At 36.3% G+C, this 27,705-nt stretch overlaps 1 long non-coding RNA gene across 1 annotated transcript in view; it reads right to left on the reverse strand.

The window, feature by feature from the left end:
* LOC147584240 (uncharacterized) overlaps positions 1-25,163 on the reverse strand; it is a 376,618-nt gene extending 351,455 nt beyond the window's left edge. Inside the window, exons 1-2 of the long non-coding RNA XR_015255259.1 lie at positions 24,838-25,163; positions 23,916-23,999 (exon numbers count right to left, since the gene is read on the reverse strand). This is a non-coding gene — a long non-coding RNA (uncharacterized LOC147584240). The remainder of the gene's footprint in view (positions 1-23,915; positions 24,000-24,837) is intronic.
* Positions 25,164-27,705: the final 2,542 nt, after the last annotated feature.

Consider the following 27,705-nt stretch of genomic DNA (forward strand, 5'->3'; position numbering starts at 1 on the left):
GCTTCCAAGCTAACTAGTTGTGGGCAGAATTCATTTCTCTGTGACTATATGAATGAGATTCCCATTTCTTGCTATCAACCAAGGGTCATTGCCAGCTACTAACAACCAACTTGTGAACAAGTAGGACTTTGTAAAATCCTTCTCATGTTTCAAATCTGTGATTTCGTCTTTCTCTGACATCATGACCCAGATTTAAAAGTCTCATGTAATAGGCCAGATCCACCTAAATAATATCCCTATTTTAAGGTCAAATGATTCGGATCTCAGTTATATCTCTAAAATCCTTTTATAGCAGTATCTATATATTGCTTGAATGAATAACTGGAAGACATAGAAGAGGCTGGGATGTTTGGGGTCCATCTTAGAATTATTCCTACCAGAGTCCCTATGAGGCTGAGGAAACTATATTTGAGTAACATTTATATATATATATATATATATTCTGCTCACTGAGATCAAGTCTCAATTCCTGTCCTGGTCAAAAGTTAGGTTTGTGACCTTGAGCAATTTCGCCAAAATCTGTGATCATTTCCTCTTCTACAAAATGAAAGTAATCTCATAGATTATTTTAATATTTAAATAAATATCCCAGCTCATAGGAGGTATTCAATAAAACCTTATTGCTTTATTACTTTCCCTTGAAAGTTTGGCTCAAAAGTTGCCTCTTTAAGATGTCTTTCCTTCAATAAAAAAGAACAATTCTCTCTTTTACTCCTGAATATATTGTTTATAAATATACTGTACAGTGACTCTCAAACTGGATCATGTATCAGAACAATCTTGAGGGCTTGTTAGAATACAGATTTCTGAGCTCATCCTCTAGTTTCTGAATTAGCACGTTTGAGGTACAACTTGAGAATGTGTATTTCCAGTAAGCTCCCAGATGATGCTGATCCAAGAAATAAACTTTGAAAATCTCTATATTATGTCATTTAAATTGTCTGCCTTTAAGTATCCATATGGGTACACATATATTATTTTTGCTGATACACACAGGAGGGTTTACTCTTAGCCATCGTCTTAAATCTCACCATGTCTAAAAAAGGACTTTACATATATATAGATGTCCAAATGGTGTTAGTGAAAATTGAATGGTCATATCACTACATTATTTTAAGTGGTTCAAGACAAGGGATACAATTCTACTTCAGCAAAAATTACATTTTGAAATGAGAATGTTTTCTGCCAAATGACTCAATTATTTTCTTATTTTATGAACTGGATGACTTTCCTAAAATCGACTTAGCAAAACACAATACTTCTTGTTAAACATTTTTATATAAGGGTAATTTGTATAGCTAAAAATCTCTCAATAAAGTTAGCAGAAAACAGGGTCGCCTGGGTGGCTCAGTCAGTTAAGTGGCCAACTCTCGATTTCAGCTAAGGTCATGATCTCTCAGTTTGTGAGATTGAGCCCTGCTGTGAACACAGAAGCTGCTTGGGATTCTCTCTCTCTGCCTCTCTCTCTCTGTGTCTCTCCCTCCCTCTATCTCTCTCTCTGCACCTCCCCTGCTCTCTCTTTTTTTCTGTCTCTCTCAAAATAAATAAACTTTAAAAAAAATAAATTTAGCAGAAAATATGAAATAATGGCTGATAGGCAAATAATAAAAAAATAAACTCTCCTATGATCATAACAAACAGTATTTAACGTAAGTCTTATAAATCCCAGGCATAGCATAAATGCTTTGACATCTGATATCAAATGGCAATGTGCTCTTTGACAAAAATATCTCATGATGTCATCTCAGGTGCTGTTCTGTGCTCTGTAGACAACTAAAGGGAAGTTAAAATTTTGACTCACAGGCAGGGGTGATTTATTCCATGTTCACTTTATTTGACAGCAGATGCCTGGTCTTTATTTTAGCCATTACACTGGGGTTTTTTGTTTGTTTGTTTGTTTTTGTTTTTTTCTCCTGTCTCTGAGAATCTAACCCGAACAAAGCCAGGTGGACAAAACCTGGGCACAGAACCTGCCAAAGTAACAAAATCAAGAGAATAATGGTCCCAAATTCACAATACCTATAAAATAAAAGGAAAAAATCCACTTTGAATAAGGCCAAAATAGCCAGATAGGTATGCTGTTACTTTTTATGGATCTTGGGAATAAAATACCTAGGATACAGTAAAGGTCAAACAGTGATTAATTAAGTAAAATCTTTTAAAGATATATATATATAGAGAGAGAAACTCCTTAAATTGCTGAAACCAGAATGATTTTTTTTAGGACCATGACAAAATTTTTAACTCTACTCAATCTATATCTAATCTAAATATCCTTGTTACCTTTCTTTTAAAAAAGCATACACATGGAAATGTTTTTTTCTGAAAATTTTTCACAAACTACACTCTATTTAGAGCTTTAGACTCTTACAGGATAATTCAAGAATCAATTTGTTCCTTTACAATTAAACCTAAATGCTGACTGAATAAGTGTTATATTTTAGCCTACCTGTAGTCAAACTCCTGTTTTCTTTTCTAGTTTGTACAATTTTCTATGGGAAGCAAGACTTCAAGGACTTTCTATAATTTCTAAGTGTACCTTAATATTTAATTTTTTCCCATTCTAAATCCCAACCATTCTAATAGCTCCAACTGTGATAGGTTTTTCTTTTTAATGTTTATTTATTTTTGAGAGAGAGCACACATGCACACAAGCAGGGGAGGGGCAGGGAGAGGGGGACACAGAATCTCAAGCAAGCTCCACTGTCAGCACAGAGCTGGACACAGGGTTCAAACTCACAAACCTTAAGATCATGACCTAAGCTGAAATCAAGAGTCGGAGACTTAACTGACAGTCACTCAGGCGCTCAGATAGGATAGTTTTAATTCTAATTGTGGGCAGACTATGCTCATATTCATAGACAAACGAACTCATTTACACTGCGCATGTAGTATTGCTTCTGATTTTCTGGCTCTGTGGAAGTTATAACCCTTTATGGTCTACAGTCATCTACTCTATGCTTTGACTAGGCAAGACTTTCAATGACTTCAAGCATTTCTACTCTTTCACTCAAGAGATATCAAAGACAAACATGATCTCTATTGTTTTTATTTTACCTTCTATTCCTTTATACAATCCAGTTTCTAATACCTGTCAACATCCCACAAGTTAACACTACCTTGCTATTAGCCTTTTGAAAGAAAATCCCCAACTTACTCTAGTTCATCCCAAACCTTGATGTTGCATTGATTGGATTTTCTTTTTCACTCTTTATTAACTGATATGTTGATTCCTGATATTCTCAGAAGTTCAGCTCTAATAGAGGTGTCAAATTCATGTCTCCCTCTGAGAAGACTTTAAAAATTTTTGAGGGTTGTAAATTGATTTGGGATAAAGTCCAATCTCCCCAAACTATTTTTTTTTTTAACCACAAAATAGCCAAAACTTAAACCTAGGATGAGTACGATTGCTTGAGATTTCCTCTTCTGTCATTTCTAGTCACATGTATGTCAGGCTTCTCCCTCCCACTACCTCCACACACACACCACTTATGTCTAAGACTAAACTTACCTACTTTAGAGTTCACAGGTTGCCCCAAATAAATGTTGTGCTGTAGACTGATGAACACTGCTGGGAAACAAAATGAACATGATGGCCCAAATTATGAGCACTGTTTCAACATACATCTCTAGGCAAGACAACCGCCATTTACAAAGATAGAGATGCCTTTTAGAATCACATCAAATGTAATTTTTATTCTAATAGATAAGAGACATTTTTTAACATTCAATTCAAAGTAAACTTGACTTGCTGATTAATTCATTTTTATTTCTCTTTGTGTGTGATTTTGCATACCAAAAATAATTTTCTAAAAGCTTTAAAACAATGTGAGTATCAGAAACCAAGATGCCAAACTATATCTAACATCACCAGATATACAGTACTCTGCAAACCTCACTCACACAGGAAAGTATGGATTTGCCTAAGCTTAAATTAATCCTTGTTTACACATATCACATAACTCTATTTCTTTCACCCCAAAGGATAACACAGAAAAGTTCTGAGATATGAGTGAGCATAGTAATTTTAGCCAAAATAAAGTATAAAGAACTAAGGCATGTTATAATAGTAAAATAAGAAAGGAGGGAAGTACTGGTTACCAGTTACCTCCTATTCTCAGTCAAACATGCAATTCCACCGAGAAACTTGGTTTCACATGTACAGTCTTAGGCAATTTCATGAGGACATATTCTCCTCATGAATTCTCAATAAGAAAATGTGCTTAAGTTTATTGGTATTTACATCACCCCATTTAAGGCAATAATTTCATTGGTGCACAGTAAATTATATTACCTCTTAATATAAAGACTGCATAAAAACACAAGAAACATTCTTCTCTAATTTTAAAATAATAATTGGGTATTTGGGGAGAAATCAGTGAAAGACAGTTGGGTTCTCTATGACAGCACTAGAAAGGGAAAGAAGAAAGTTAACATTCTAGACAGTATATTACATTCTTAACACAAATGCTATGTTGTTCTGCAATCTTTATTATACAGATTCCTGACAACAGGTAAATTCCATATGTCAAAGAGCTAGAAATTGATAAAGCCATGATTTAAAACCAGGTTCCTATGAATCCATTGGCTGGGGTTTTTTGTTGTATCTTCTTCATTGTGTTAGGAATTCTTGGAAAATGACAATGACTACAAAGACTTTATATGTTCTGTAGTTTAATGTATCTATTAAATAATTGTAATACAAGCATAGCTTTTCCTGTCATTAACATAATTGTGAAAATGAAATAAATAGCAAATTGAGAAGCCATCATGTCAGTACTCATTTAAGTGCCAGTTAAGCTAGCTATAGAGATTTTCTGAGAAAAATATTACAATATTATTTCACAGGGTAACAGGGGGAAAAAATGGTCCTTAGTTGTCATATGAAAATACAATAAATGGCCCTAATAGGATTATCCTTATTTTCTTGTGAATGCATGGGAAAGTCATTCTGTGATGATTACTGATGATCTTATCTATCCTTTCCATCTCCTCTCCTTATTGGTATTTAAGGCATAGGGGGAAGTTTTGGTAGTAGGAAAAGTTTGTCCCTAGACTCTCTGTCTATAATATCCCATATCACGATATTTCTGGTTCTGCATTTCTAGATATTTGTACAAGTTGTGAGCTTCCAGGTAAATTGTCTAGCCACAGTGATAATTCAGGCATTAAGGAAGAGTTGGCATTTGGGTATCTGGTAAGATAAAATATTTGGGAAAGGAGCTTAGGAGGATACAAATGTACCAATTCCTCTTTTCTGTAATATAAAAAAGTTGATACTAGAGACAAATAAAGAGTGAAGATCAATCAGATTTCCTATCATGGATGGCTTCTGAATGTTTAACAAATTTGGAAATGGAAGGCTGCATATTATAGGGCAAGTCTGGCTGGTGCTACTTTACAGATGAGGGGTACTTTGTACAGTTCAGAGTAAACCTGTAAATAGTCTGAGGGGAATTGAGATTTTATTCAAAACTCTATATAGTAGCAAAAAATTGGAATTCAGCATGGTAAAATTTTACAACTCTAGCTGAAGTCCCAAGGGTCTAATAGTTAAAGCAAGAAGAAAAACTATTTAAGTGAATTTAACATACAATTTTGAGTAAGTCTTTATCTTGAGGCATATCTATTTACCTATCTACCTACCTCTCTAACTATGCAATAGTCTCTGCCCTTCTAAAATATCACTGAAGAATTACAAAGAAGACAGCACACATATTCGTGATTATATAGACAGATATAAGTGTTCAGGTCTATAAATATTTTTCCTCTTTATCATTTTACTTAGTCTTTTCTAAACCACAGTAGCATTTTCAAAGATACTTTGAAGAAAATTTAGCGTTTTTGGCAGTAAAATTCTCATTTTAAAAATAAAAATATAACACAGTACTTAATACTTTATTTTTTTGAGTTTATTTATTTGAGAGAGAGAGAGAGAGCACATGTAGGAGGGGCAGAGAGAGAGGGAAGAAAGACTCTCAAGCAGGTTCCACACTGTCAGGCACAGGCCGATGTAGGGAGCCGAAATTAAGAGCTGGACGCTTAACCAACTGAGCCACCCAGGCGTTCCACACAATATTTAGATGACTTGTCCATGACTTTATGAGTATTAAGGAACTAACCTAGGATCTATGACCCATAATCTCTGGTGCAATAAATGTCTCACATCACAACACTGCTTCTTAATTCAAGCTTTAATTTCCATTTATTAAATCTGTTATCCAGACTCAGTAATACAGATTTAGACACACTACATCCAGTATTACTATATATAATGGAGTATAATGTCTATTGTTTTTGGCCACCTGATGCATCTTTCCTCATCCTTTTATTCTTGATTATAAACTTACTGCCCAATTCCCTAGTACATATATTGATGCAGGACTACTCAAAATAAATTAGCTCATTTCTCTTGGACACAGGGATTGGTTTGGGAACAGGGCATACTAATCAAAATCCAGGACCAAATGAAGAGAATCAAAAAGAAATGCTTTCTTTTCTGGGAAAATGATTAAACTGGGAGTGGCTAATGATGGTCATCATCCCAATCACATGAAGTAAACTCCTGCAAAATAAAGTTGAGAATAGATAAGCAGATACAGGAGACGGATGGGAAGAAGAGTCCTGGTGAATCTGAAGTTCCAGTGTTACTTTTGACATCATGGTTCCTACAGATTTTCCAGAGACCTTGAGAGCTTTCATAATGTTTCTGGCTTTTTTGCTAAAGCTAGTCAAAAATGAAATAATAGTATGATAATGTTTTCTGGGTTGTTCCCCATATTATTTTGGATAGCAGATGGAATATGATTGGTCTTTTTAACTAAAAGAGTACTAGAATGTCTTCAGGAAACAATATGAAAGAAAAATAATTTCATTTCTTGTCTTATTAGAAAATCAAATCAAGCTTGTAGGGAAAATTAATTACCTAAAATAATTTATATATATTTTACTAACATTAATTTAATTTTTCTTTCCACTTAACAAACTTATGACATCTTTATACAAATGATATCAGGAATTTTCCTTTCTGTTTTTATCCCTTAAGTTTTATGTTTGTTTGTGTATTCTAAACTTTTGACCCAAGTCACTGATCTAATTCACTACTGAAGCTTGTCTGGAAGCCTGAACATAGATATAAATAAATGATGGCTTACTACAGATAGATAACATTTCATATATATATATATATATATATGAAATGTTATCTATATATATGTATATCTATATATATATGTATGTATGGTGTGATATATAATATATATTTACATGTGTGTATATTATACATATGTATATATATAGTATATATTTTATTAGGATTGTCAACAGAAATAGAACCAATAGGAGATATATATACATATATAAAATACATATATACATAAATATATACATAAAATATACATGTAATAACTTATTACATATAAAATAAGCATTAAAATATATAAAGGTCTTAAAATATATTTACATATTTATTATCAGAAATTGGTTCACATGACTATGGAGACTGGGAAGATCCACTATCAGCCATCTGCAAGCTGGAGACCCAGGAAAGTAGTAGTGTAATTCACACTGGTAGTATAATTCAGTTGGAGTCCAAAGGCCTGAGACCCAGGGAGCAGAGGGTGTAAAACTCAATCCATAGACAGAAGAATCCTCTGTCCAGGTGAACCCACTGAGGCAGAGAAAAACAAATTCTCCCTTCCTCCATCTTTTGTTCTATCCTGGCCCTAAAAGGATTAGAAGAACTTCACCTACACTGGGGAAGGCAATCTGTTTCACGGATTCAAATGTTAATCTCGTGTAAAATCACCCTCACAGAAATACCCCAAAACAATGTGTAGTAAAATATTTGGGCACCCCGGGATTCAGTCAAGTTGACACATAAGGTTAACCATCATAATATTCACCAGGGAATATATCTATATCTATAGGAATATATAGGATGTATCTTTAGAATATATCTCTACCTATAGAGGGTATAAAGATGCATATATCCTCTATAGGTATAGATATAGTCTATAGATACATACATATATATAATAAAAAATAATAAAGATGCATATAGATATAGGGATGTATCTCCTATAGTGAATAAGGTCAACAGAATAAATTTGGATGAGAGTAAAGGTCTACATTCATGGTAAAGATAATTGCAACTAAATTGAGCATAGTTTTATGCTTATGACTTTATGAAGAAAAAACAAAATGATCATAGACCAAGAAAAGAAAGATGCTGAAATATCCCTGGGTTTGAAAACAGCAGGGTCTTGAGTAAGAGTGACTTCACAACTTAAACAAGAAATGAGAGGTATACCAGACAAAGTAACTACTTTTGTGAAAACAGACTTGTGAATTTCAAAACATAGAGGAGTTTGGAAAGATAGCAATAAAAAGAGAATAAATTTTAACTCATATTATTAGAAGTACATGAGTAGAATTAGTAGTATTTTACTGACCACATCTGACATTCTTCAATTCTATATATATCAAGAGTGTAGAACAACTTGAGGGAATATAGAGGGCTGGCTGGTCAAAACTGGGAATAAACATTATGTCAAATTAAGAACAAGTTGGGGCGCCTGGGTGGCGCAGTCGGTTAAACGTCCGACTTCAGCCGGGTCACGATCTCTCGGTCCGTGAGTTCGAGCCCCGCGTCGGGCTCTGGGCTGATGGCTCAGAGCCTGGAGCCTGTTTCCGATTCTGTGTCTCCCTCTCTCTCTGCCCCTCCCCCGTTCATGCTCTGTCTCTCTCTGTCCCAAAAATAAATAAACGTTGAAAAAAAAATTTTAAAAAAAATTAAGAACAAGTATAATTTATGTTTAATCTTGCAAAAGGTATACAATTATTCTTTAAATGCAGAGAGTATAATATTCATTTGGAATATCAGAAGTGAATAACTTTGTAGACAATATGAACACTAACTGCAAACATGTGAAGAAATGTGAAGAAACATAAGCAGTTTCCATGCTCTCTCTTTTGGTTACTATTTTAATTAATATTCTATTTATTAGAATAGAATCCAACATCACACATTATTGGTTTCATTCTTTTACTTTTTAATAGATGTAACAAGCGAAATAGTCTTCAAGTCACAAATATTTTTCATTCTACCTTCTTCGATAGCTAAATATACACTCTAAATGTATCTCTTCTTATTATATCCCTAATGATAATGCTTCCTAATGACATGCTTAAAACCTATAAATATTCTTCAATGAATTTTTCAGACAAAGAAAAATTTTTTAACTACTTCATTTGCTTTAACCTAGTTCTATTAGATTACTCTTTATGGTGCCATTTAAAAGCACTTTCTTTATTGATCAAAATTACATTTTTTAAATGAGTTGGAGATAGTCTTAAAAATTTTTATGAACTACTAACATTAACTGAAACATACTTTCCACAAGTTGAGAAATAATATTTAATGATATGCCACTAAAATTATAGCTACTAAATTTGTGATACATTAAAGCTGCATAAAATATGTCTTCATTGATGCTTATGAATTTATTCTGACATTTGTACCTACAAAGTAATTAAAAATTTAAATTACATACGTGCTTTTATTAATGTCCTCCATTTAAAGATGGAAAGAAACAAAGGCAGGTCTATAATAAATGAAAAATGACTAGAAGCAAAACTAAGAATTACTGTTAAAGAACATTTTAAATAATTGGGTTGTTATAACAGTGGACTAGGCTACTCTGAAATATATTGGGCTTTCATCCCTAAAGGTGCTCAAACAGAGGGTAGATGACATTTGATTCAGATTACTCCACACGGGACTTACGAATGAGTTAGGAAAATGTAATAGAAGGACTTAAATATCGCTTTTACTATCTCTATATTAATGTCTTATGACTTTATTAAGAAAAAAAATGATCACAGACCAAGAAAAGAAAGATGCTGAAACATCCCTGGGTTTGAAAACAGCAGGGTTTTGAGTAAGAGTGACTTCACAAGTTAAACAAGAAACAAGAGTGATTACGGCTTTTCTAAGACTGTGCTGGGAAGCCCAGAATGCTTAGGCACTCTCTCCCTTGTCTTTTCCTAGAACATAGTGCATTGCCCTTTCATTGTTTATGCATTAATCTTGCTCCCAAAACCTGTGAGTCTTCAAGTCAGGGCATATATTTATCTTATTCACTTCTGAATATCCAGTGTAATCACCAGTGTTTGAAATAATATGTTTTCAGTGTAAACATTAAAGCATAAAAAGGCAAAGCGAGTACAAAATACATACTTTACCTAATCTGTTCCATAGTCCTAAAGTCCTTAATTACTGGCAGGCAACCTGGACTGGCAAGAAATGAATCAATGTGTTCACAAATAAAACCTTAGGTATACAAAACATAACAGAAGCTAAATATTTAAAAACTGATAAACTTAGGGAATCTCAAGTTTCCTAGATTTTATTCATTTAACGTTTGCTCATTCACTTTCTCATATGCTTATTCCTCTCTTCTATACTATGTATATTAGTCATGTCTTCTATCTTACTTTTTTGATAAATTTATCATCTCAGAACAAATTAAGGATCAGGCTTCTCCACTGTAAAGTTATTCTATCCCCTCTTTTCTATACTATACTCTTTGAAAGGCAAATCATTATGGCAGCCCATACATATGGAGATGGGAGTTATGTTCCACTCTCTAAAAGTAGTAAAGACTGTGATGCCTCCTGCTTTGGTCTTCTTCTTCAAAATTCCTTTGGCTATTCGGGGCCTTTTGTGGTTCCATATGAATTTTAGGATTGCTTGTTCTAGTTTCGAGAAGAATGCTGGTGCAATTTTGATTGGGATTGCATTGAATGTGTAGATAGCTTTGGGTAGTATTGACATTTTGACAATATTTATTCTTCCAATCCATGAGCAGGGAATGTCTTTCCATTTCTTTAAATCTTCTTCAATTACCTTCATAAGCTTTCTATAGTTTTCAGCATACAGATCCTTTACATCTTTGGTTAGATTTATTCCTAGGTATTTTATGCTTCTTGGTGCAATTGTGAATGGGATCAGTTTCTTTACTTGTCTTTCTGTTGCTTCATTGTTAGTGTATAAGAATGCAACTGATTTCTATACATTGATTTTGTATCCTGCAACTTTGCTGAATTCATGTATCAGTTCTAGCAGACTTTTGGTGGAGTCTATCGGATTTTCCATGTATAATATCATGTCATCTGCAAAAAGCGAAAGCTTGACTTCATCTTTGCCAATTTTGATGCCTTTGATTTCCTTTTGTTGTCTGATTGCTGATGCTAGAACTTCCAGCACTATGTTAAACAACAGCGGTGACAGTGGGCATCCCTGTCGTGTTCCTGATCTCAGGGAAAAAGCTCTCAGTTTTTCCCCGTTGAGGATGATGTTAGCTGTGGGCTTTTCATAAATGGCTTTTATGATCTTTAAGTATGTTCCTTCTATCCCGACTTTCTCAAGGGTTTTTATTAAGAAAGGGTGCTGGATTTTGTCAAAGGCCTTTTCTGCATCGATTGACAGGATCATATGGTTTTTCTCTTTTTTTTTGTTAATGTGATGTATCACGTTGATTGATTTGCGAATGTTGAACCAGCCCTGCATCCCAGGAATGAATCCCACTTGATCATGGTGAATAATTCCTTTTATATGCCGTTGAATTCGATTTGCTAGTATCTTATTGAGAATTTTTGCATCCATATTCATCAGGGATATTGGCCGGTAGTTCTCTTTTTTTACTGGGTCTCTGTCTGGTTTAGGAATCAAAGTAATACTGGCTTCATAGAATGAGTCTGGAAGTTTTCCTTCCCTTTCTGTTTCTTGGAATAGCTTGAGAAGGATAGGTATTATCTCTGCTTTAAACGTCTGGTAGAACTCCCCTGGGAAGCCATCTGGTCCTGGACTCTTATTTGTTGGGAGATTTTTGATAACCGATTCAATTTCTTCGCTGGTGATGGGTCTGTTCAAGCTTTCTATTTCCTCCTGATTGAGTTTTGGAAGAGTGTGGGTGTTCAGGAATTTGTCCATTTCTTCCAGGTTGTCCAATTTGTTGGCATATAATTTTTCATAGTATTCCCTGATAATTGTTTGTATCTCTGAGGGATTGGTTGTAATAATTCCATTTTCATTCATGATTTTATCTATTTGGGTCATCTCCCTTTTCTTTTTGAGAAGCCTGGCTAGGAGGCATCACAATCCCAGACTTTAGCCTCTACTACAAAGCTGTCATCATCAAGACAGCATGGTATTGGCACAAAAACAGACACATAGACCAATGGAATAGAATAGAAACCCCAGAACTAGACCCACAAACGTATGGCCAACTCATCTTTGACAAAGCAGGAAAGAACATCCAATGGAAAAAAGACAGTCTCTTTAACAAATGGTGCTGGGAGAACTGGACAGCAACATGCAGAAGGTTGAAACTAGACCACTTTCTCACACCATTCACAAAAATAAACTCAAAATGGATAAAGGACCTGAATGTGAGACAGGAAACCATCCAAACCTTAGAGGAGAAAGCAGGAAAAGACCTCTCTGACCTCAGCCGTAGCAATCTCTTCCTTGACACATCCCCAAAGGCAAGGGAATTAAAAGCAAAAGTGAATTACTGGGACCTTATGAAGATAAAAAGCTTCTGCACAGCAAAGGAAACAACCAACAAAACTAAAAGGCAACCAACGCAATGGGAAAAGATATTTGCAAATGACATATCGGACAAAGGGCTAGTATCCAAAATCTATAAAGAGCTCACCAAACTCCACACCCGAAAAGCAAATAACCCAGTGAAGAAATGGGCAGAAAACATGAATAGACACTTCTCTAAAGAAGACATCCGGATGGCCAACAGGCACATGAAAAGATGTTCAGCGTCGCTCCTTATCAGGGAAATACAAATCAAAACCACACTCAGGTATCACCTCACGCCAGTCAGAGTGGCCAAAATGAACAAATCAGGAGACTATAGATGCTGGAGAGGATGTGGAGAAACGGGAACCCTCTTGCACTGTTGGTGGGAATGCAAATTGGTGCAGCCGCTCTGGAAAGCAGTGTGGAGGTTCCTCAGAAAATTAAAAATAGACCTACCCTATGACCCAGCAATAGCACTGCTAGGAATTTATCCAAGGGACACAGGAGTACTGATGCATAGGGGCACTTGTACCCCAATGTTCATAGCAGCACTCTCAACAATAGCCAAATTATGGAAAGAGCCTAAATGTCCATCAACTGATGAATGGATAAAGAAATTGTGGTTTATATACACTATGGAATACTACGTGGCAATGAGAAAAAATGAAATATGGCCTTTTGTAGCAACGTGGATGGAACTGGAGAGTGTGATGCTAAGTGAAATAAGCCATACAGAGAAAGACAGATACCATATGGTTTCACTCTTATGTGGATCCTGAGAAACTTAACAGGAACCCATGGGGGAGGGGAAGGAAAAAAAAGAGGTTAGAGTGGGAGAGAGCCAAAGCATAAGAGACTGTTGAGAACTGAGAGCAAACTGAGGGTTGATGGGGGGTGGGAGGGAGGAGAGGGTGGGTGATGGGTACTGAGGAGGGCACCTTTTGGGATGAGCACTGGGTGTTGTATGGAAACCAATTTGACAATAAATTTCATATATAAATAAAAATAAATAAATAAATAAATAAATAAAAGTAGTAAAGACTGGAATCTAGTTCCTTCTCCCTGATTTCAATTAGCAGTAATCTGAGATTAGAAGAATCTGATAAAAAATGTACTAGGTCTTTTTTGTTTATAAAAGAAATTTCTAGGGAGTCCCTTTAAATTACCTCTTAAAGGTATTATATATTAAAGGGAAGTGCTATCTGCACAGACTCTTGATTAAAATGACCAATTGCACAGGACTGACTGGTACAGGATAGAGACTACAATGACTTTTTATAAATGCCATGTTAGTCAACAGTTCACAAGAATATTAGGGAAGATCCATTTCATACTTGCCTTCAAATTTCCTGTTCTTACTGCAATCATATAATAAATAAATTTGTCTCTATTCTATGAATAATGAGTATTTCCACTGTGAGTGCTTGCATGTTTATGGCATGTCTGTATCTGTATCTGCTGCTCAAATGTCAACTCTTTCCTCTCTGTGTATTTGTCTCTCTCTTTTAACTAGTCAATATATAAAAATCGTGTGTGTGTGTATCTACAAATTTTTTAAAAAAACATTTTTAATGTTTATTTTTGAGAGAGAGAGAGAAAGAGTGAGAGCAAGGGAGGAGCAAGGAGAGGGACACACAGAACCCGAAACAGGCTCCAGGCTCCAAGTTGTCAGCACAGAACCTGACGTGAGGCTCCAACTCATGAGCTGTGATCATGACCTGAGCTGAAGTTGGATGCTTAACCAGCTGAGCCACCCAGGCATCCCTACAAACTTTTAGATTTGATTAGTAGAGATTAAAAAATTTGATCTAAAAATCTGTTTAAACAATCATGTGTGTGTGTGTGTGTGTGTGTGTGTGTGTGTATAATATGTAATATTTAGTAGTTCCCATAAAATGGAATTTGGTTCTCTTTCACTTACTTGCCTGACAAATATATTTTGAATCAGTAAATTTTAACATAAGGTTTACAATTGCTGATTCACTTTAAATGTTAACTCACTGCACTCACCTAGGAAATATTTTTTGAGTCCTACCATAATCTAGGCTCCGTGCTTAATATTGGGAATAAAATGGTGCTGAAAAAAGTCTTGGTTTTCACCAATACACATATATTAGACCACTCGTAATTCTCCAGGTCTCTTGGGCTCAGTTAATTTTTTCTCCTTTTTCCCACTGCATTTTATCTTGGATAGTTTCTATCACCATGTCTTCAAATTCACTAATATTGTTCCTTCCATATCTAGTATGCTATTAATCTCATCCAGTTTATTTCACTCATGCATTTTTTAACTTCTGTCTCCATATAAAATGCCCAACTTACCTTTGCTTTTTGAATTTATGGAATACAGTTATAATAACTGCTTTAGTCCTTGCATGTTATTTCTAAAATCCATGTCAGTTTTGGGTAGGTTTAGACTAATTTTTGTTTCTGCTCATAACCATATATCCCTGGTTCTTTTTTGCATACTTCAAAATGTTTCATTAGATGAAAGACATTGGGAATTTCACCTCATCAGATTTTGGCTAAGACACACACACACCTTCATAGAAAGAAGGAAAGAAGGAAAGAAGGAAAGAAGGAAAGAAGGAAAGAAAGAAAGAAAGAAAGAAAGAAAGAAAGAAAGAAAGAAAGAAAAGAAAAGAAAAGAAAAGAAAAGAAAAGAAAAGAAAAGAAAAGAAAAGAAAAGAAAAGAAAAGAAAAGGAAAGGAAAAGAAAAGAAAGGAAGTTCTATAAATTTGGTATGGTCAGGCTCTGTTCTAGATCATAGTTAAAATACTTGGAAATTTGTTATGTGGACCCAAAATAGTATTTTGTCTAAAGCTAATTATTGTCAAGAGGCAAGACCTGACCTTTCTAATCAGTGCCCTATGAACTGTGATTATTCACAGTTGGACTTAGAAACAGGCACTCTTCCTGGTTCTTTATGAGCTCTGACACTATTCCCTCTACTTTTTTATAGGTGGCCCTCTCCCTGACTTAGCACAGTTTTATCACATGCATTTGTTAATGCATCCACGGAACACTCAAGGGGAAACCACTGAAGATTTCAAAGTTGTCTATGTTCCTTTATCCTCATGTTTACTCTGTTCTGAGGACTTGAGCTGCCATGTTTTTCCCACTAAACTAGGCAATCGCAGCTTTACCTCATTAGTTTCCCATCTCTCAAATATCATTGTATATGACTGTCTGATGCCCAAAGTCTTGAGAAACATATTGTCATTCACTTGGTCTAGTTGTATGCCTGTTTCATAAGGATCTGAACAATATTATTAACCAACTTAACAGTTATAAAAACAATACAGCCAACTCAATTTAGCTATCTCTTGCTGCACAAGTTATCACCAAAACTTACAGACTTAACATGTATTTATTATCTCATAGTTTCTGTATGTCCAAAATGTGGGCACAGCTCAACTGGGCCTTTTGTTTCCAGATGTCTTAAAAGACTACGATCAGAGTATCAACCATGGTTCTGGTATCACCTAGAGGCTCACCCACTGAATGATCTGCTTCCAAACACATGAGGTAGTTGTTTTCAGTTCCTGTCTATTGGACTGAAGCCCTTAGTTCTTGCTAACTGTTGGCTAGAGGCTACCCCAGATCTTCAAATGGCAGTTTGCTTCATCAGTGCATACAAAACAATAAGGCAATAAAGAGAGAATGCCAAAAAGACAGAAGCATCAGTCATTTGTAACCTAACATAATAGAAGTGACAACACATCAGCTGTGTTCTATTCTGTTCATCAGAAACAAATCACTAGGTCTAGCTCACACTCTAGGGAAGATTACACGAGAGTATGAATATCAGCAGATAATCCAAATGCCCATCAAGAGGAGAATAAAAATAAATAAATTGTAGTATATTTATAGAATTAAATACTATATAGAAATTGAGAAGAAAAACCGTGAGGATACATAAAAACATGGATACATCTCATGGATATAAACATGGATACAAAACATGGATACATACACCTCAAAATATTATTCTGAGGAAAAGAAGCCTGACACAAAAGAGAACTTGTTGTACAATTCTATTTATATGAATTTCAAGAACAGGCCAAACTATCTGTTGATGAAAAATGATAAAACAGTAATTATTTGGGAGTGGTAGATTATTGATGAGAAGTCACATGAGAATATTCAGTGGTAGAGGAAATGTATTAATGACCAGAGCAGTTCATTATACAGGGATATACATTTGTAAAATTCATTCAGCTGTGCACTTTAGATCAGTGAACTTCTGTTTTTATATCTCAATGAAAATTTATACTACATTAATTAATTTAATCATAAGTCGAAAAAAGACATGCTACAACAATGTCTTCTGATTGATACTAGTGTCTTCTGCTGCTGTCCATTGTCATCCCCAAATCTAGTTTCTTCTGAGTACCACTCTCTTCTGTCCTAGGACTACAACATCACTTTGATGGAGAATCAGATGCTGTCGTTTCTTCTTTAAAGCCATTCTGACAGGTATGGTTCTCTGTGAGGCTTTCTTCAAGCCCATCAACTTAGATTCATCTTGGTACAAGTCTTTGTTAATAGAAATGGACTATACCATGGGAAACAAGGTAAAAAGTCTTTTTCTCTGGGATTCTCCCAAATCTACCTGAGTAGTTTTATCATGACCCTAACCCTCTCCTCCAAAGGATTTTGACTCTAAGAGATAGCTATGTGGCAAAAGGTCTTCCCCAGGCAAACGCCAAGAGTACATACTTGAATCTCTTTTCTTAATTTCCTATAAATTGATCTCCCAAGCCCAGGACAATGGCTCTTGCATTAGCATCCTACATTTACCTTATTATCTGTTGGTTTTATAAATTCTACACTAAAAGTTCACAAGGTTCAATTCTTTAATACAGAAAAAAGATTTGTAAAAAATGATCTTTAGAATAACTACTTTGAGCAATTTATAAACCAGTGCATTATCATTACTATACTATGAGCAAAAAATCTTTGATTTTCCAATAAAAACTGAGCAATGCCTCCTTTGTTCTAAGATAAGTCTGCCTTAAGCAATAAATGTTATGGATTCAAAATGTGAAGACAATCTGAGAATCTAATGTTTAACATAACTATACTTGACAATTATATAGTTGATTATATAATTGACATTTCCTAAGAGAGTGGATCTTAAATGTTCTCACCAAAAAAAACAATGTCACATCATATGAGATGATAGATATGTTAATTAACTCAACATAGGGGAATCTTTCCCAATGTATACCTATATCAAATCACCACGCTCTACACTTTAAAAGTCTTACAATTTTATTTGTTAATTATACCTTAATAAAGCTAAACAAAATGTGAAGATGAGCAGAGAAAATGAAGGGGAAAAAAAGGAACTGCCAGGAATGAACAAGAATAAAAAGTACATTAATTAGGATTTCATAATACTACCTACATATGAATATTATCCACTCTTTCCAAAGAGCAGGTAAATTTAGCTTGCTAATGATTACTTGTATCTACTTAATATGACAAAAAAAAGAAGAAAAGAATGGAATGGAAGCAAAACTCAAAGAAAGACTATAGTATCTGCCATTTGCTTTTTTTTCCCCCTTTAAGAAGAAACCCTAGTCATTTCACAATTAGGGAAACTTCAATAGTATCTTTATTTTGATTTTTTAAATATTTTTTACTCTGAGAGTACAGATTTTATACCTAACCTTAATTATGATTAGGTTTTCTTTTTTTTTTCGCCTCTTTTTATGTACTTATTTATATTATAGCTCAAAGGTTACTCAATTAAAATAAATGATCTTTCCTTTCAAATACATTTTTACTCAATAGCTTCAAGTGGCATCATGTGCCACTCATTGACATAATTCAGAAACTTGTATGGCATCCTTCACTCCACCCTCTTCCTCTCTCTGCTCCCCAATTAATCAATTAGCAGATCCTAATGCTTCCACCTCTTGAATCCATTTACCTTTCCATCTCTTCCTTCACCACATTAGACTAATTCATGATTATCTCTCTCTTGCAATACCATAAGAGCTTCCCAATGAATCTGCAAACATTTTGCTCCCCTCTAACCCATTAACTAAAGTATGGGTGGAATAACTTTAACAAAACTGAAGACTGATTACAACTCTTCCCTGACTAAATCCAGCACCCAACCTTCCCTGCCTCAATTCATGCCAGTTTTTTCCCTGCTTTTCATACCTCGCTATTCTCTGCATTCTCAGGGCCTCTAAACACATCATTCCCCCTCAAGAACTGTCCCCATTCCCAGGTTCATATCATTAATGCCTACTGCCTACCCATGCTTCAGTTCTTAGTTTAATGCCCACAGTCTCAGAAAGGTCTTCTCTGACATCCAAACTAGACACCCCTAATGTAAGTAACTTTAGCCTCTTTTTACACTCATAACCTCTATTGCTCATTTCCTGAATCAGTGCTTCTCAACTTTGTCTGCATAAGAAAATTGCCAATTACATCAAATTTTCCAGGATGCTATTAGACAGAAGTTAGACAAGAGCAGAGGCAGGAAGGCCTCAAGGCAAAGTATCAAGTCCTTGAAAGGGAATGACAGAGACTAGAGCTAGAGTCAAGGATCCTGATAAATAAGGTATACATTAAAAGCCTCGGGGCACAACATCCTGACTGTGGGGCTTTCAAGACAGTGGAGCTGACAGATCAAGAGGTGTGGAGCATGTCCTCTCCTCTTCCACCTCTTCTCTCCAGAATAACCCCTAGACTCTTTATAATGCATTTGCATTGTGGGTACAGCTCCAGCCCAGATGGAGACAGGCTGCCATGATGGTTCTGGTACAAATCTTGTAGGGTCAACTCACCTCCCAACCTGTGCTAAGAGTCCCCCCAAATGACTGGAAGCATCCTCCATGAGAAACCATGCCACTGTATGTCACAGCTCTCCCCAGCCCCAAGAAATCCAATAATATCCAATCCCAAAACAACCTAGGGGCTGGCTCCACCTCCTGGAAACTGACCCATCTCCCACCTGGAGAGTGTACTTTGCCTTAATAAACTGGTTTATGTTTGCTGCTTTTCTTCCTGCTTTCTTTATTCCAGTGGGGATTCCTAGGTAAATCCAAGGGCTGAGACCTCCATTCACACATCGCAGACTCTTGCACCCATAACAACAGGACCCAGACATTAGTATCACAACAGGACTCAGACATTAGTATCTTTCTGAAACTACCCTAGGAATTACAATTGTTCACAAGATTGAGAACCACTAATTTATTTATTTTTAATGTTTGTTTACTTATTTTTAAGGGGCGGGGAGAGGTAGAGAGACAATCCCAAGCAGGCTCCATGCAGAACCCAATGCCAGACTCAATCCCAGGAATCTGGGATCATGACTTAAGTCTAAATCAAGAGACTGACACTTAACCCACTGAACCACCCAGGCAGCTCCAGAACCACTACTTAAAACATACGGTTCTCAAGCAGAGCTACATAACAGAGTTGCCATGGAGAGGTTTTAAAAATATTTGAGCTTCCCACAAATTAGTTAAATCAGGATCTCTGGGTATAGCACCCAAGCGTTAGTATTTTATAAATGTTCCCATATGATTCTAAAGTGAGACCAGGGCTAAAAACTATTTCACTAGCTAGATTATACTTCCAATGCTCCAAATTATTCCTTGCTAATAAAAGTCACAACAATTTGTTGAAAAAAATAAGTGAATTATTAAGTTTATAATTAATTGACTTGGGTTACTCTGATTATGCAATCAATCATTCTTTTTTGTATAGCCCATAGTTTGCATAGAAAACAATATAACCTTTCTTTAAATTTTGGAGGTCAGCATAGTCTTCATAGGCTTGGCAAGATTTTGATACTGAATTTGGACTCATTCTAGATGAATTAAAAAAAAACTGAGAAGAAGCTACATTTAAAAAAACTGAGGGAAGTATATTGCAATATTTGAACACTGATACATATTAGTAGACAAAGTCAGTAGAATGTAACACTTCTTCATACAAGTTAGCAGTTTTTCTATACATTTCTGTCAACAAGCCCCTGATAAGCAAACATAAAAACAGCACGTACCATTTATTGCAAACCTATACACAAAACACAGGCATGTGTGTTTTTCCGGATATTATCTCATTTAATTACCACATACACTCAAAAAATCTGTAAGGTAAAACTGGTATCAAGTTCCTAGAGATGAAAGAATTGAAGCGTCATAGTGTTTATGGTATTTAATCATGGTTATTCACCTAAATGAGGTACAATATGGGATCATCCAGGTCAATCTAACTCTGAAGACCTACCATTTCTATTTAAACTAAGTACCTGCTTTCCTGTGATATTATTGTTATGATAATTTTATCTCTTTCATTATTGTTTTAATGTTTATTTATTATTTTTGGAAGAGAGAGAGAGAGGGCAAGGGTGGGGGGGGGGGCACAGGACCCAAAACAAGCTCCGTGCCAACAGCAAGGGGGCCTATTGTGGGGCTTGAACTCCCAAACTGCAAGATCATCATCTGAGCCGAAGTCGGGGCTCAACCAACTAAACCACCCAGACATAAGTGCCCCTGTTTGTCTCTTTTAAAAAGCATCTTTACTGGGGCACCTGGGTGGCTCAGTCGGTTAAGCGTCCAACTTCGGCTCAGGTCATGATCTCCCGCTCTGTGAGTTCCAGCCCTGTTTCGGGCTCTGTGCTGACAGCTCAGAGCCTGGAGCCTGCTTCAGATTCTGTGTCTCCCTCTCTCTCTGCGCCCCCCCCCCCGCCCCCCCCCCCACTCATGCTCTCTGTCTCAAAAATAAATAAACGTTAAAAAAAATTTTTTTAAAAGCATCTTTGCAAGTGCCTCATATTATTCAAGTTTCTCCAAGAAATAAATGAATTTACTGCAACATTCATAACGATTTTACCAACTTTTAATTTGGAAAATTTTTAGCACGTTAAAAATATATAGTTGCCATTCCTTATAACTCACTCCTGTTAACACATCAACACCACTTCCTTGATAACTTCATGCTCTTTATTTTGCAAAATACCATTTCAATTAAAAATAGTGGCTAGCTGCCAGATTCAACAGTAGTAATTGCTTGTCCTACTAATTGAAAGCTCAAACCAAAAATTTGAGAATTATAATCTATTAATCTATTTTATAATAACAAAGCCCCCAAATGTGAAATTCAGTAGCTATCACAGTAAAAAATGCCTTTGAAATTAATCAAATTATATATTGCATTCTTTAATATACAAAGCACATACATTAAATTTTTCTCCATTCCTTGTGTTTTTCCCATTTAAAGTAAATTTCTAGATAGAGAAATACCATAGTAACATTTTGTAAAATTATGTATTTCATTACCACTCTCCAGAAGAAATCAAGCTAATCATAGCTATACTTATATATCGGCATTTTCGCAATTTGGTGGTGAAACAGGAAGGAGGGACAATGGCTAGGTTTTGTTAAGATCATGGGAAAACAAGACATTTGGGGATGATGAGCGAATCAGATTACGCTTACCTTTGCATCTCAGCACAAATTTGAGAACATTAGAGTGTGCAGTAAATGTGTGATAGTAATTAATTAGCTAATTAATTAATGGACAAACAAATATATGAAGTTACCAAGGGTCAGATCCTCAGCTATACAAGTTGATAACATCATCAAGATCCTTTTGTATATTTGTTTTAATTTTGTTCTTTTCTTTGGTTTTTCAATTCCTCAACAATATTGTTTCCTGGGAGATGTGACACCTAAGAACTCTTTTAAAAAATTTATTCTAAATTCTAAGCTAGATTTATAACTTATTATTAGTTACTATTCATTTGTACACACCACTTCCTCCTGGTGTGTAACTTCAGCATGCAAACAAAATTATGTAAGAATCTGTTAATCACAGAAAAATTACAGGAAATTTTGCCTATGCTTCAAGGATATGCACATCAGGCTAGTATTTTATTCTTCATATCTTCAGAGATACATAAATATAGAATATAACTAGCACTGGTCATGTGAAATCTTGAGACCTCTTTCTCCAGCGGTACTGGAAAAACACTGAACATTCTTTGTACAGTGCTTCTTTTCAAAATCCCTAAGTAGACAAATTTTTCTAATCACAACTTTTAACAGTTGCCATTTTATTTTTACCTAGAGAGTAGCTTATATGATACTAGTTACAATTTCAGTTAAGGCTTTGGAAACAAGAAACATATTTACACACCCTCTCCCAGGATAAAGTATTCTAATCTGTCAGTCAGTGGCCATTACCTCAAGAAATCCTTTGTGGTAGACTTTTCTGATTTCTTCCATAGTATGAATTCCTACTTCCCAACAATCTTCAATTTCCATGCTGGGAGCCATTGGTTTTGGGAGACCTCTCTACAGTGGTGAAGCACAGAAGCTACACTAAGCCAATCAGGTAGCCTATTCCCTAAGTGCACACCATGTAACCCATGCCTAATTGGTGAAAATCTCAAGATATGTAATGATAAATCTGGAACAAACATACTTTGGCTTAGGAGTACATAATATATGCATAAGTAACCTGGATCTCCTCTACCCATTTTTCTTCCAAGGAGGAAGCTAGTCAAAGGATAGAACTAATAAAGGAACTAACTCAGAGTGAAGAGTCAGGGAAAATTGCAGAAAAATAGAATGAAATCCTGACATTATAAACCTCTGGATCAGAATACCTACACCTGAACCACCTGTGGAATTATAGTGGCTTCATCCCGGGCAAGACGCTCAATTGTACAAGGTTCCGTTCTCAAAAGGGATCCCACATTTGGTTTAATGCTTTTCTGTTGGCCTTCTCGACATTCTTAAATAATTTTATCCTAGGACCTAAGTTTCTAAGTGACGTCCTATCCTAGGTAACAGTGGAGAGTGTCTGTGAGCAAAGAAGATACACGTGGCAACAACTAGCACAGGTGAGGTCATCCAAGCAGCATGCACCTGCCTAGGGCACTCCAGGACTCTTGGGGCTCTGGGAGAAAAGGCTGGCAAGGACCTGGGTGCAGATCCACAGCAGGAGCTGCAGACACAACAGCAGGGGGTAGCAGAGGAGGAAGGGGAAGGAAAGGAGTGACTCCTGGTGGGGCAGTGCATGGAGCTGGCTTGTCTCTGCACCCAACTGTACAAATGTTAACTCTGGGGACTGTGGGAACCATAGGAAATAAATCACAAGCAAATAAAAGAATATCCTTGGACATCCCAATAAAACATGTGAAGGACTTATTAAAATCCTTCAAAGAGTTTAGAAGCTCTCGTTGTGAAAACTGCTGCAACCTCGAAATATTGCAAAGCAAATATCCACAGGCTTAAAGAAATAGAAATTAAATTTGAAGACAGTCACGTCACAGTACCGTGTCAGTAGATGAGCTTCCACAGTGGTTAAGAGACTAGGCTTTTTCCATCCTGTGCTCCACCATTTCACCAAGTCATTTAATCTTTAAAAAATAAAAATACAGAATATTCCCTAAGAGATTTTAGAGCCCATATCTGGTCGTGTGTGCATAATTCCTGCCCAAATTTCACTGATCAGTCATGTGGCCCAACAAGGATAACGGTAGGGGAAAAGTAGGGCAATGGCGTTGCAAGGAAGAAGAGAATTCAGACACAGGGGATCACTACCACTTTCCGTCCCATGATGTTTAGGCAAAATTAAGGCCCTCCCCTTAAGTGTCATCCCTACTTTCTGATTTGGCGATTGTCCTATTTCTAACCTCGTAACCATCCTATCCCGAACTTGGCCACGCACTGAGAAAAAGTAATTTGTATTTCCTGTTCCCAATTATACCTATTCTCTAGTCATCCTACTGTAATCTGACTTCTGTCTCCTATTTTAATGAATTCACTTCCAGTAAGTAACACATAACTTTTTTTTTTCTTTTAACACATTTCTTCTCCCAACCCCCACCCCGCCCCCACAACCCTCGGACTCCGGAATCTTCCCAGCCACTGGCCGCGTCTCTCCAGACACAAGACTCCTTTTCTCACTTCCATACTCTCAGGATCCCCTGGGCTAAGAAGTGCCTAAGAAATCTCAGGCCAAGACCACCGTCTCTAAAAGCCTTCCCTCAGAAGCTCGTATCCACCTACCCGCGTCTCCTCAGCCCCCTCCCCCTATTTCCCCGGGCCGTCCTTTGGCGAGGTTCTTGGCTCCTTGTTTGTTGTTGTTGTTGTTGTTGTTGTTGTTTTTCCCAGGCCCCCTTCCCTCGGAGTGCCCCCAAGCAGCCTTCGCCTTTTTCCCCTAAACCCCAAGGGCCGGGCACCCTGTCCACACACCAGGAGAGGAGTCGCAGCCTGCGGCAGCTGGGCCTCCGCGGCAGCAGGGCCTCAGCGGCAGCAGACGGATTTCCGGGCGGGGAAACGCGCCGCCTGCTGGCTGATGCAGCCGGGGTCTGAAGAGGCGGTACTCGCAAAGTCCCACCGCTGACCTCTCGCAAAGGACCTTCTGAATAAAATAATCAATGCGCAGCTTTCAGCATTCAATTGAAGTAATAATTTCATTTGGCTGATTCTCCCATTCCGATTCAGTCATGGCCTCATCTATGGCACTTTTTATCTTTCAGTCATCACCATTATGGAATTTAACACGTTGCATCTTAAATATTTCATCTGTCTTGTGTCGACTCCCAGAGGTCAGGAACTACTCTTTTCAATTCTGTAATTCTGATCGTGTTGCGGCGTCTGGAACATAACAGCATCTCAATAAATGTTGGTTGACAAACAAATAGGTAAATAATTAGCCATCTTGTCTTTAAAGTATATAAAGGACATCCAGATAAAGATATTTAATAGGCTGTCCATTACATAAAAAAGGAAATGATCTAAAAGAAGCATCTTGCCTAGTTGACAGTCATCCACAAATATGCAGAAGTTTAAATTCACATGTATATGTTTGGGGTTTACTTAGCAACTAGGATCTGTGAGTTAATTATTTTCATATTAGGAACATTTTTGGTGACAATTTCTACAAATAAATGTTCTGTTTCCCACTCTCTCTTAGGAATTTCAATTACACATATACTAGACTACTTGAAGCTGTCCCATAGGTCTATGTATTCTTTATCTTCTATTCTTTTTTTTTTTTTTCATTTTTTTGGACAATTCCTATAGCTTCAAATTTATTATATTATCCTTTGTAATATGTGGTATCCCATTAATCCATTCCAGTAATTTTCTTTCTCAGACATTGTTTTTATTTCTAAAAGTCCTTTTTGAGTCCTGATTATGTTTTCCATTTCTCTATTCAACATGATCAACCTCTCTTCTTTCACAAGATATGGGATACAATTAGAATAAGTATTGTAGTGTCCTGTTTCTTAACTCTAACCTCTGTATCAGTTCTGCATTGGTTTTAATTTAATGTTTCCCCCCCCCCCCTCTTTACAGGTCACATTCTTCTGCTTCTTCACACGCCTCATCGTTTTTTTTTTTTAATATGCCACACATTGTGAATTTTACTTTTTTGAGTAGTATTCCTGTAATTACTGTCAAGCTTTGTTAACAGTTAACGCATTGTAAATGGTTAAATCCTCCCAGGTCTTCCTCGTAAGGCTTGTTAAGTGGGATCAGAGCAGCATTTACACTTGGGATCATAATTCCTCACTACTGAGACAAGACCTTTATGAGTACTCTCCTCAGTGTCACACCTCTGTTATGAAGCTGTCCAGTCTAGCTGAAGAGCAGATATTCTTTCCAGCCCTGTATGAGCTCTAGTTACTGTTTCTTCAAATCTTTCAAGGTAATTCTTCTCCTGGCCTTAAGGAGTTTCCTCAAAAACATCTGCCAATAATTATTACTCTGATAAAGACTCAGTGAGGACCCTCTGAAAATTTCCTCTGCTGTCCATCTATGCACCTCCTCTCCGGTATTGACATGTGAACTTGAGTTGTCTTGGTGTCCTCAGATTCTCAGCTGTACTTCTTCAACTCAGTGAGTCTGTTGGACTCTCCGGGTACCCCTTTAGTGAACTATGACCTGAAAACTCCTGAAGTCAGTAAAATGTGGTAATCTGTGCCCATTTCATTTGCTTCCTGTCCTTCATGGTTCACTGTCTTTCTCTGCCTGATGTCCAATGTTTATAAAAAGCATTGTTTCATCAACTTTCATCCATATTTTTAGTTGTTTAGGCAGGCAGGTAAACTCTATCCCTGTTACTCAATCTTAGAGGCAGGAGCCCAAAACTCATAAGTTTAAATTGAAGGAAGACAAGGGGGATAAAGTTTATATCCTGAATTCTCCCATATAGAAACAGAAAAAAACGATGAGAAGCCTATGAAAGAGACAAAGCATTAGTGGTCATGGAGCATAGAACAATAAAAGAAAATTGATCAAGGGTGAATAGCAAAAGTTTAAGGTAGAATCAAGAAGACAGGGGTAATCAGTGATCCCAAGTACCTCAGATAAGTTGAGTCCAACAAGAAATTGTCCTTAAGATATCTTTGGAGTCCCCAGTTACAGTATGTTTGGAAATAAAGTAAAAGTGAATGTTTGCTTATAAGTGGGATATAAGCATTGTGATAGCCAATATAGAACATTCTTTCAAAAATTTCTACTGTAAACTAGAGACAGAAAGGATGGTAGAGAGTATAATGGTGTGAGAAATGAAGTTTTTGTTTTCCCTGTTTACAAGGTGGGGGAAATTAGCAATTGTTTATTTGTTAGAAGAAAAGAGCCAAATGATAAAATATTGTTAAAGATAAAAATAGAAAGAATGATTAATGGAGCACAATACCCAAAGAGAGACCAGAGTCTTCAAGCCAGAGTTTGAATGGAGAGACAAACGGCTTATAGAGACATATGTAACTTAGGAGTTTGAAAAGGAAGGAGAAATAAGTACATGGAATTTTGGCAAATAGCTTCTAGCTCTTCTTTGAAGTAAGAAAGTAGTTGGCTGGATGAGTGCTTAAATATAATCAAGTATATGAGGAAAGTGACAACAATGTGCACGTGTACATCCAGGGAATGGGTGAAAAAGCTGGGTAAATAATTTCATCTTTGAATTTAAATAAATAATAATTCCTGGGGATTGATGAAGTTCCTGCTCAGCTAAAGACTTGAAACTATAAATTTGAAGTAAAACTCAATCCTAGAGTTAGATTTTTTCCCCCTTTCATTATGCCACTTACAAGACATAGAAACAGAGAA

Source organism: Puma concolor, chromosome A1, assembly GCF_028749965.1.
Source record: "Puma concolor isolate L17-30 chromosome A1, mPumCon1.1.hap2, whole genome shotgun sequence".
NCBI lineage: Eukaryota > Metazoa > Chordata > Mammalia > Carnivora > Felidae > Puma > Puma concolor.